Here is a 10017-nt window from a genome sequence, read left to right on the forward strand (position 1 = left end):
ACCGTGGCAGAGGTTTAAAGTCATGTGAAAAATGCAGTGTTCTAAGGCTATATTGCTTAGTCTCGGGTTCCAAGCAGCGTCACAATGGAACAATTAAGAAAAATACCGTTATTTGAAACATCGCTATTCTTAAAACGGTTATAACGGAAATGAAAGTCTGCTCGGGACCTTGGCTATGGATATGTGTTTTCTTTTCGTGGTTTTGGTGCCGCATACTTGCAGAAAACGTTCTTAAAAGTTAGTAATTCTTAATTCATAATTCTTTCTTCATAATACTTTTTCCCGTGGCAGAGGTTTAAAGCTATGTTGCCCTGGTCAGATCTTAAATCCGACCCGGAACCTTATCCAGTCGATGTATTCGCTGACGCGGGTGTACACCCCGGGGTAGCCGTCTCTGGCGCAGCCGATCCCCCACGACGTGATGCCCACCAGGTGCCAGCGACCGGACGTCTCGTCCTGGCACACCAACGGGCCGCCAGAGTCACCCTGTCAATCAATCAATCAATCAATCAATCAATCAATCAATCAGTACGTCCGAAAGGCGGCAAATTAATCAATTAATCAATTAATCAATTAATCAATTAATCAATTAATCAATTAATCAATTAATCAATTAATCAATTAATCAATTAATCGATTAATCGATTAATCAATTAATCAATTAATCAATTAATCAATTAATCAATTAATCAATTAATCAATTAATCAATTAATCAATTAATCAATTAATCAAGCAGTCAGTCCGGCAGTCAGTCAATCAATCAATCAATCAGTAAGTCCGGCAGTCAGTCAGTCAATCAATCAATCAATCAGTAAGTCCGGCAGTCAGTCAGCCAATCAATCAATAGTTTCATCAGGTTGGTAAGTCAGTGAGTGAAGATTTTCGAATTTCTTTGTTACGTTTAATTATTATTATCATATAGCCAGGTGGCGTTGACCAATCAGAAGCCCCCATTCCATATTGATTATGACGCTATAATGTCACAGTTACAATGATACAAGTATTGCCCGGTGTGTTTTATTCTCACAAGTGTGCTTTGTTGCACAATAAAGCACGGCCCGGAGCAAACCATTTGCAGGGGAGTTGACTCTTTTTCCTGACATTTGTAGCACGTTTCCTTGTTGAATAGAAATGTTTACCGTCTTGTCATCACTCAATTTATTTATCAATACATAACGAAATAAAGACCATGTCAATACATGTGAATTTTGAGCGAAAGAAAAGTAAACATATTTTGCGCCACCCCCCTAGTAAGTACATTTCTGTATTGAAACATCCAAATGACCTCAGATGACCTCAACTGGAAGCTTGTTCTATTCTTTTGGCCATAACGGTTCTTTTCCGAAGTTCCGGTGAACTCAAATGAACTCTGATAGAACAAGTAAAATCATCACACTAAAGGGAATACAATTTTAGACAATGGTGTGTCAGAATTTGTCATAGAAGAACTGATTGAGGCCAATTTAGACTCAATATGTAGGTCCTTGGAATCGAGAAAGATGCACAGGAACAGTGGCCAGCGGACGGGAGGATAGAGGAGTGACTGTAATGGTTTGTTATATAATTTAGATATATGTGTTATACAGGAATGTGTTACTCTCTACTGTGTAAGTTTTGATAGGCTATATGATAATAGCATTAATGGCCCGCCCTTTCTCGGTGAATATGGTGTGTAAAGCCTTGTCAGTTGCTATAACCACCTCATAAAGCCACCTCATAAAGCCACCTCTTTCGCATGCGCTCACTCGATGGCTTTATTCGGTGGTTATAGCAACTGCCAAGGCTTTATCACACCATATTCACCTCGGGGCGGGTCATTAACCCTTAATCATTTTATCTTATTTTATTTATCCTATGGGCTCCCTTGGAAATCAGCCTCAATGGCTCAAGGGACCACCCATTTGTCCATAAGATAAGTAAATACATGTGGGTCAGAGAAATGCCTGTAGACATTCCATTCCTGTGGACAAAATGCCTGTAGCATTCCTAGAATTCTTGCAAACTGCACACGATACTGTACCAATAGGCTCCTCCCTGAGACGTCGCCAGAAACAGTGATGAGTTTTTGTACCTGGCATGAGTCCACCCCGCCGTTGACGTAGCCAGCACACAGCATATTCTCCGTAATCTGGCTCTCCGAGTAGGACGTCTCCTTGGCACAGTTTTCTATCAGCGGCACGCGGGCCTCCTGGAGAATATCAGCCTTCGTTCGGTCTGCAAGAGGACAGGAGTGCAGTATAATTACCTCCATGAAAAATGGAAAATAAAAAAAGAAATGTTTTTGGCGCGACTGTGTGTGTGTGTGTGTTTTTGTGTGTGTATGTGTGTGTGTGTGTGTGTGTGTGTGTTTCCGCACATTTGTAGTCAGCATAACTTCAGAACGCCTTTATGGATTGTGATGATATTTGGTATGCTGGTAGGTCTTAGGAAGCCAAAGGTCAAGATCAAATCTGGGCCTCCTGGTGGCTGACCTTGGTACTGCAGCAGAACTTCCGTGAAAATAGATGTGCTGGGTGGCAGGGAAAACAGATGTGCGGGGTGGCAGGGAAAACAGATATGCGGCGTGGCAGGGAAAACAGAAGAGCGGGGTGGAGGCAGCGCCTGTCCTGTTTGATTAATGAGGTTCTCTCACGGGAAAAGCCTACATGACCATATCCAAGCCAAAGGTGCTACTGTGTGTTTAAAACCAAAAACCTGTGTTACTTCGTTCTGTACTGCAGTGTACTGTGTAAAAACATTTAGAAAAACTCATGGAGGAATAAGATCTCCGAATTCGTGTTTAGATGTGTCAATGCACACACAGAGAAAGAACGACAGACAGATAGACACGCGCACACACATTCGCACATATGCACACACATACACACGATCAAACAAGAACAGTATCAGATTGAGTCGTTTGTAATTAGCACTGTATAATCAGTTTTCTTCAAAATTTAGGCAAATTAAGCAAAAAAAATATGTCTACTTTACCTATATCTTCCTTACACATGTAGTTAGTCTTTTTTCAGATTGGCAGGTGTCTGTTTCAAATGTTTTGCCATAATTGGTAAGTTTGTTTGTTTCTTTATTTCGATCTCCATTAGTATGTCATTGATTAATTATATTTCAGTCCATACCATGGTATGGATGAAATATATTGTGTTCTCTCATGTTTCTTCTCCTGCCAAACAGTCAGAGGGATTCAACTCCGCCATCATTCACCCAAATGACTTGAAATTTGGCACGGAGGTAGAGTGGGCCAATAACCCCAGGCGTTTTTTTTTCTCATTTTTTTTATACATGCCTTTGAAAAATTTTTATGAAGTTTTTTTTGGGCATTTTTCGACAAAAAATGGATTTTTGGATCCTGAGCCCTGGTTTTACAACCCAATGATCTGAAATTCGGTATAAGGGTACCTTGAACACGTGTCTACAGAATAGCAGTCACATATTTGGCATACACTACTTCCAAATGACTCATTTGGAGGACTTTAATGGCTATTTTAGCAAAAAAATGGCCAAAAGTGCTATACCCGTTCCATGTTCTATCTAAAGAATGGCCTGTTCCATCTGCCGTTGGCTATGGAACACATGTTCCATTGCGGGTTACCTGGGGTCACATTGCACGTAAGTCGTGCGTAATGACCCACACAGTCAATTTTATGTGCCTAAGACCTTCAAAATGTATCAAATCTCATCATTGTTAGTATTTGCATACCTGTAATAAGATTAGTAAAGCTTTGGAGATTCAATGTGCTTGTTCTTGCATCTTTGTTCTCAATTACATAGCTACTATATAATTCATTTATTTGAGAATCTTTGCCAGTTTTACACTGGGGTAAGTTTGGAATAGTCCACTTTTGCGTGGGAGGGAGATGGACTGAAATATGCTGTATTTGCTCCCAAGCAAATGTCGGCCTCTCTAGTTCCATACTATTCTTCCTGGAGTCCACATAAAATAAAATAACAAGTAACAATAACATAATAATAACAACTAGAAAGGCCAACATTTGCTTCGGAGCAAATGTAGGAATTTCACTCCATACCCTTCCCCAAACAAAAATGAGAGATTCTAAATAAATCATACTGCAATTATACAAGGACAAGCTGTTTGAATCTCGACAGGTATTTACAAAACTGGCACTTGGCAATTATCTCCCTTTTTTTTACAAAGATACAACGACACGCACTTTAAATCTCGACAGCTTTACTTTACACTTTTGACGAGATTGTAACTACTACTAACGGAAGCAAAATTTTCACGGCCTGAGAAAAATGGACATGTTCACGGAACTATATATTCACGGTGGTGACTGTTGCAGGAAAAAGAAAGTCCAGGAATTATTTCCTAACTGTAATGATAAGTTCACAATACAGAGGTGACAGTGAAAACCGTGAACATTGACCCCCCGCTTGCGTTGCGGTACAGTGAAAAAAAATCGGGAATTACAGCAATCAATTTACTGAGTATGTTTGCTTAGTTTCCAGATGTTTTGTACTTGTAGCTTTTAAATGAACGAAAACCGATGCGCGCACAGATGTTACTTTTGTGACAACATGAAAGTGATTTTGGTTTGTATGTTGAAAAAATACAAAAGACTAACATTCGAAGTTATTGAAATTCTTGAGTAAGAACAATCAGTTTTGGAATGTTAAAAGCAAAGCAATGGATATTAAAACGAAAATGTTGAAATTAAATATTGAAATTGTTAAAATGTAAAATGGTTAAAATGGTTAAAATTGTTGAAATTGTTAAAAATGTTTAAATTGTTAAAAATTGTAAAAAGGGTAATTAAAAATATCCAGTGTACCGGGGTTCGAACTCGCAATGTCTGGACTTGCAGCCCTGCGCGTTACCAACCGAGCTATCTGGACGCGTTTCCATCACTCTCTGCATTGTATGTCATATAAAGTGAACAACATGACGGTAACGATCGCTTCAAGTACTAGTAAGGGACTTTCTAGGAGATTTCCTTCTTTATCAGGTTCGCTTTTGAACCACCGGTACCTTGATGTAACGTAACTATCAATCCGGCTAGAAGAAGCCGCCGGCTCCCTGTCCAATCTTTGAAAACTGTCGGGCATGCAAGCCCTCAACGCTCGCTTTAGGAAAATTTGCCAGGAAGCCGTCTTGCGATGTTCTCAGCAACAACAAATGAACGCCTGTACACTCTACAATTTTGGTGATTCTTCAGAAATCGATAACAGAATATATAATACTAGTCGGTGAAGATTGTGGAAAATTGTTGATACCGTGGCGCGCGCGCGTGCGCCGACGATACACATTACGTACCGTTGTTTACAGTACTCGCGGGGCGCAGGTCATTGACCTCCCGCTTGCGTTGTTCCAACAGAGAAGAGCAAAATATCTGCCAGTTTTTGCGTCAGATTTTCAGTGTTTGTTAAAATCATATACAGGCATCCGTGCAGCTATAATTCTTCCAACTAGTTCGTAGTTAGGTGAAATGTTTATAGGAATCACACGAATCGGTATCCAATATCAGAGTATCAAATAGTAATGGCCCACGGCCGAGACCGCGTGGACCAGCCGATGGCCCACGGCCGAGACCGCGTTGACCAGCCGCGCTGGTAATCCCCCTATTGTACGTGAAAATGGTAGTAAATAAATTAATTAGCCAACAGCCAATCAACAGCCACATCTGCAAACATGACCACACCTGCTTGTATGCCCATATTTGGGCCTTCCCCCGAATTCCTTTCTTATTACGTCACGCGCATACACAGTACTTTCCTATGGGGACCACTAAAAAGGAAATAAAACGATTGTAAAAGCTTGTATCAAAAAAATTTTAAAAACGCCTAAGGGTATTTACCCACTCTACCTCTATACGAAATTACAGGTAATTTCGCCCAAAAATGAAGGAGTTGAATCAATTTAAAGTGGCAGGAGAAGAAGAAGAAGGAGGAGGAGAAGGAGAAGAAACATCGGAAAAAGCAGTATTTCACTCCATACTGAAGTATGGAGTGAAATAATAATTACTTTTAGCAATAATGATAATAAATAAGATATACAAAATTATGTTGAATTCATGACAAACTTGAAACAAAATCAGCATAGAGAAACAAAAGTGCATTGGAGGTCAGAGGTCAAATAATAGAAATAACGTGTTTGACATGAGAGTAATAATTGATTTACTTGTCCAATCAATGGAAAAATTTAACAAAACAGTAAACAAAGTATTTGAACTGACATAAATAATAACAAAATATAGATATAAATTTACGGCAATAAGAAACGCTTTTTATGATTTTTCAGAGGCGTTTGACTCACTTTCAGTGACGCCCCACCCCTGGGTGAAACAGGTGGACTCTGCCGTGAACTTGGTGGAACCAACATCCGGGATCTCCAGGCAGGCCGTGTTGATGTAGTCGTTATTGTCCACATCCACTTCTGGGAGGATCTTCACTAAAGCGATGTCATTATCCACCTGTTTGATAGACAATTTCTTTGTCAAATGTCTGGTTAAAATCCAATGTTCATACACTTACGTAAAGCGTTGTTACCTTCATGAAAAATGGAGGTATTGTTTTTGGCAGCAGTATAATCAAAGCCTGGATAAGTATATATGACAATGACAGACCGAACCGTCAGCAAGGTTACTATCTTGGTCGTGTAAAAGAACTACCGTTTCCAGTAATATATGTAATGCCTGTACCTTGTCGTGGTCGTATTCTTCGTGCATGATGATTTTGAAGGGGTAGACCAGTTCGGCTCTGACCTCCCACGGGTACTGCCGCAGCCGTTGTTTCCCCAGAAGAACCTTGTACTTGGTGACGTCCGGGGCCAGGTGAAGAGAGGCGTCACTGGATCAATCCATGCAAATTTTATTCATGTATGCAAATTTATGCAGATGTATGCAAATATGGTAAATTATTTAGATTTATGCAAAATTGGTGATTTATGCAGGTTTATGCATATTTCATAATTTTAATGACTGCGTTAATTTATTCATAACTATGAAATATTTATGTTTAATTATGAATTAATTTATGTATTAATATGATATATTATGAGGGTGTCATGGCGTCATTGGAAGGGGTCAGATAAAGTTCAGTGACCTGGGTAACCTGTCGCCCAGGCAACGTTTCGTGAAAAATGATACCACCTCCACAGACATTGTTACTTTGACATGGTTAGCGTGAGTGCACGTGAGTTGCCAACGAAAACTAATTGAGCCACGATCCATCAAAATGCAGATCAAGACACCAACATGGCGTCATTGAGATGAAAAGCAAGTAAATCGATTAGATATAGTGACAAAAATAGTCTAATAAACGTACTTTTCATCGTAGAAGCAGTGTGCCGCGGTGACGATCCACTCCGGGTCGATGAGGGTCCCTCCGCAGAACGGCTCCGTTCCGATGTGCCTCGACGAGAACTGCGCGATCCACGGCCACGATCCCCGCACGGCGTCCTCACCGTTGATGATCCGGACACGTCCCTGCCCGAACACCCTGCTGCCACAGCCACTGTCTACAGAACAACAACAATAAATATGAGATTTCAGACTTCCGAGAAGTTGTTACCCCCATGAAAAATGGAGGTATTGTTTTTGGCGCGTCTGTGTGTGTGTGTGTGTGATTCCGCACATTTGTAGTCAGGATAACTTCAGAACGCCTTTGTGGATTGTATTGATACTTGGTATGCTGGTAGGTCTTAGATAGCCAAAGGTCAAGGTCAAATATGGGCCTCCTGGTTGCAGACCTTGGTACTGCAGCAGAACTTTTGTATTTTGAGGGAAAACAGATGCGCCGGTCATGCAACTAAGCACCACCTGTCAAAGACTTCCTCTAACGCAAAACACGTGGTCAGGCAGCGCGCCTGATTGATTGATGTTCTCCCTCTGGATTAGCCTACATGCACTGAGTTGACAGCCTGACCTATTTCAGGACAAAAACCTGTGTTCTTTTGTTTTGTACTGTACTGTAGTGTACTGTGTTAAAACATTTACAACAAGAGTTCCATGACCTCTTACCTTCGCCAAATGATGTAAACCTTTCCGGTTGACGAATTATACAGTTTTAATCATTGATTTTGCAAATAAGAGCGTCATTTGCATGGATTACATCAGTTGATCATATTCTCCACCCAATGACAGCCTTATCTTAACAAAATAAGTTATTCTAGCACTTCCTCATAAATTATGCAAATAAGGTCATAATGTGAATAAATTAACTTCATTGATATTCACCTTCACTTAACTTCCAAATGCGGCAAGTATGAAATTACCAGCAATTACAACTATGAAATTTTATAACAATTTTCTATTAATTATGTAAATTAGGTCTTCATTTACATAATCTATAACCTCAGATGTTTTTCTCGTTCTCAATTACATGTCACGAGTGTTTCATAGTCCTATTATCGAATGAAGGAGATTTATAAAATTTCCTCATTAATTATGCAAATTTCTTCCTGATTTGCATGATTGTCATCTGATTTTGTCAAGCATCACTTCAGCTACCTACATACCAAAAATCATGACAATCCGTCAACCGGTTCTTGAGTTATCCACATTCGGAGATTTTTCAAGAAATGCTCCTGCAGTTCGAAAACAACCTGCTAGGGGGCCCAAACTCATGTCACTTCTTTCCTATCTCAAGAGCTATCTACCAACCAAAATTCGTGACCCTAGCATGTCTAGATCGCGAGATATCAAAATCGGAAGTTTTGCTGCAGTACCAACAAAAGCCGCCAGGGGGCCCAAAATCTAATCATTTCTAGGTCTCATCAAGACCTACCCACAAACTAAGTTTCATGACAATCCATAGTAAGCTTCTTGAGTTATGCTGTTCACAAACAGACAAACAAACGGACAGACGGACAAACGCTACTAAAAACATAGTCAAGTCAAGTCAAGTTTATTGCGCAACAATTGCATTTGATACAATGTATGGCAAGTAACACTTAATAACTATAAACTATTTCTACTAGTGTACTAATCTAACTTCAATGCATGTATATATGTTCTAATGGAATGTTACATTTCACAATGCAGTAACAAGGTTTCTCTTTTGTATAGCAGTATGTACATATTGGCCTAAATAAACAGATACAGAGTCGGGGCATGATAACAATATGTTGAAGATTTCTCTACTTGTCCCAGGTAGTGTTATTTTATTTTTACATGATATCATTAGTTTTTTTTCCTTTCTTCGTTATAGTATGGACATATCATTACAAAATGGTACTCATCTTCAACTTTGTCTTTGCAGGCAGGACACATTCTTTTCTCGGCTGGTATCTTTTTGTGACGACCCTTCTCAATTTCTAGGCAATGGGCACTTATTCTCAGTTTTGTAATACTAGATGTAAAGGATTTGTTTCGGATCTCCGAGAGGTAATTCTCCATGGTAAAGGTTTTCTTGACTTTGGAGTATGTCTCGAGTTTACTGAAGCTCCTTATCTTTTGTCTCCAGTTGGAAAGAAATGTGTCCTTGAGTCGTTCCTTAAACAAGTTTCCAAAATAGTTGGCGTCTACATTACAGTTAAGCCAAGTATTTTGAAAACCATGTCTGCATAATATATCTTGTACATGGGAAGCCCAATCGTGTTCTTGTACAACAGCAGTATCGTAGGCTTTCTTAACAATTCTATCATTACACATGTTATTTAATCTTAACCAGTACTTAATCAGTCTCGTTTGAGTGTCTATGTACAATGGGAAAATTCCTAGCTCGCCCATTACAGCAGCATTAACAGAGTTTCTGGGCACACGAAGCAATATTTTACAGTAGTTGAGCAATACATGTTCTAAATCGGGGATCTCATAACAAATATTGGGTTGCTCTACTAATATATTTTGATCTCTAAGTACACTTGATTGATATATAATATTCATTTTATCCGTATATTTCCTAAGTCGAATAAGCACAGGACGGGCGGTCGATGTATCAGATTTCTTTCCTACACGGATCGACCTAATTATACATGTGTTTACATCTGATCCTAATATTGGGGAAAGGGTGTTAGATACCAATTCTCTAATATTTTCATTTTGAGATTCCTTGTA

General features: G+C 39.5%; 1 pseudogene; it reads right to left on the reverse strand.

Moving 5' to 3' along the window:
- Window positions 1-315: 315 nt before the first annotated feature.
- The window catches only part of LOC109482348, a 12047-nt pseudogene continuing 2345 nt past the window's right edge, over window positions 316-10017 (reverse strand).

The sequence above is a fragment of the Branchiostoma belcheri genome, unplaced genomic scaffold (genome assembly GCF_001625305.1).
Source record: "Branchiostoma belcheri isolate BF01 breed outbred unplaced genomic scaffold, Haploidv18h27 scaffold11, whole genome shotgun sequence".
NCBI classification, from domain to species: Eukaryota; Metazoa; Chordata; class Leptocardii; order Amphioxiformes; family Branchiostomatidae; genus Branchiostoma; species Branchiostoma belcheri.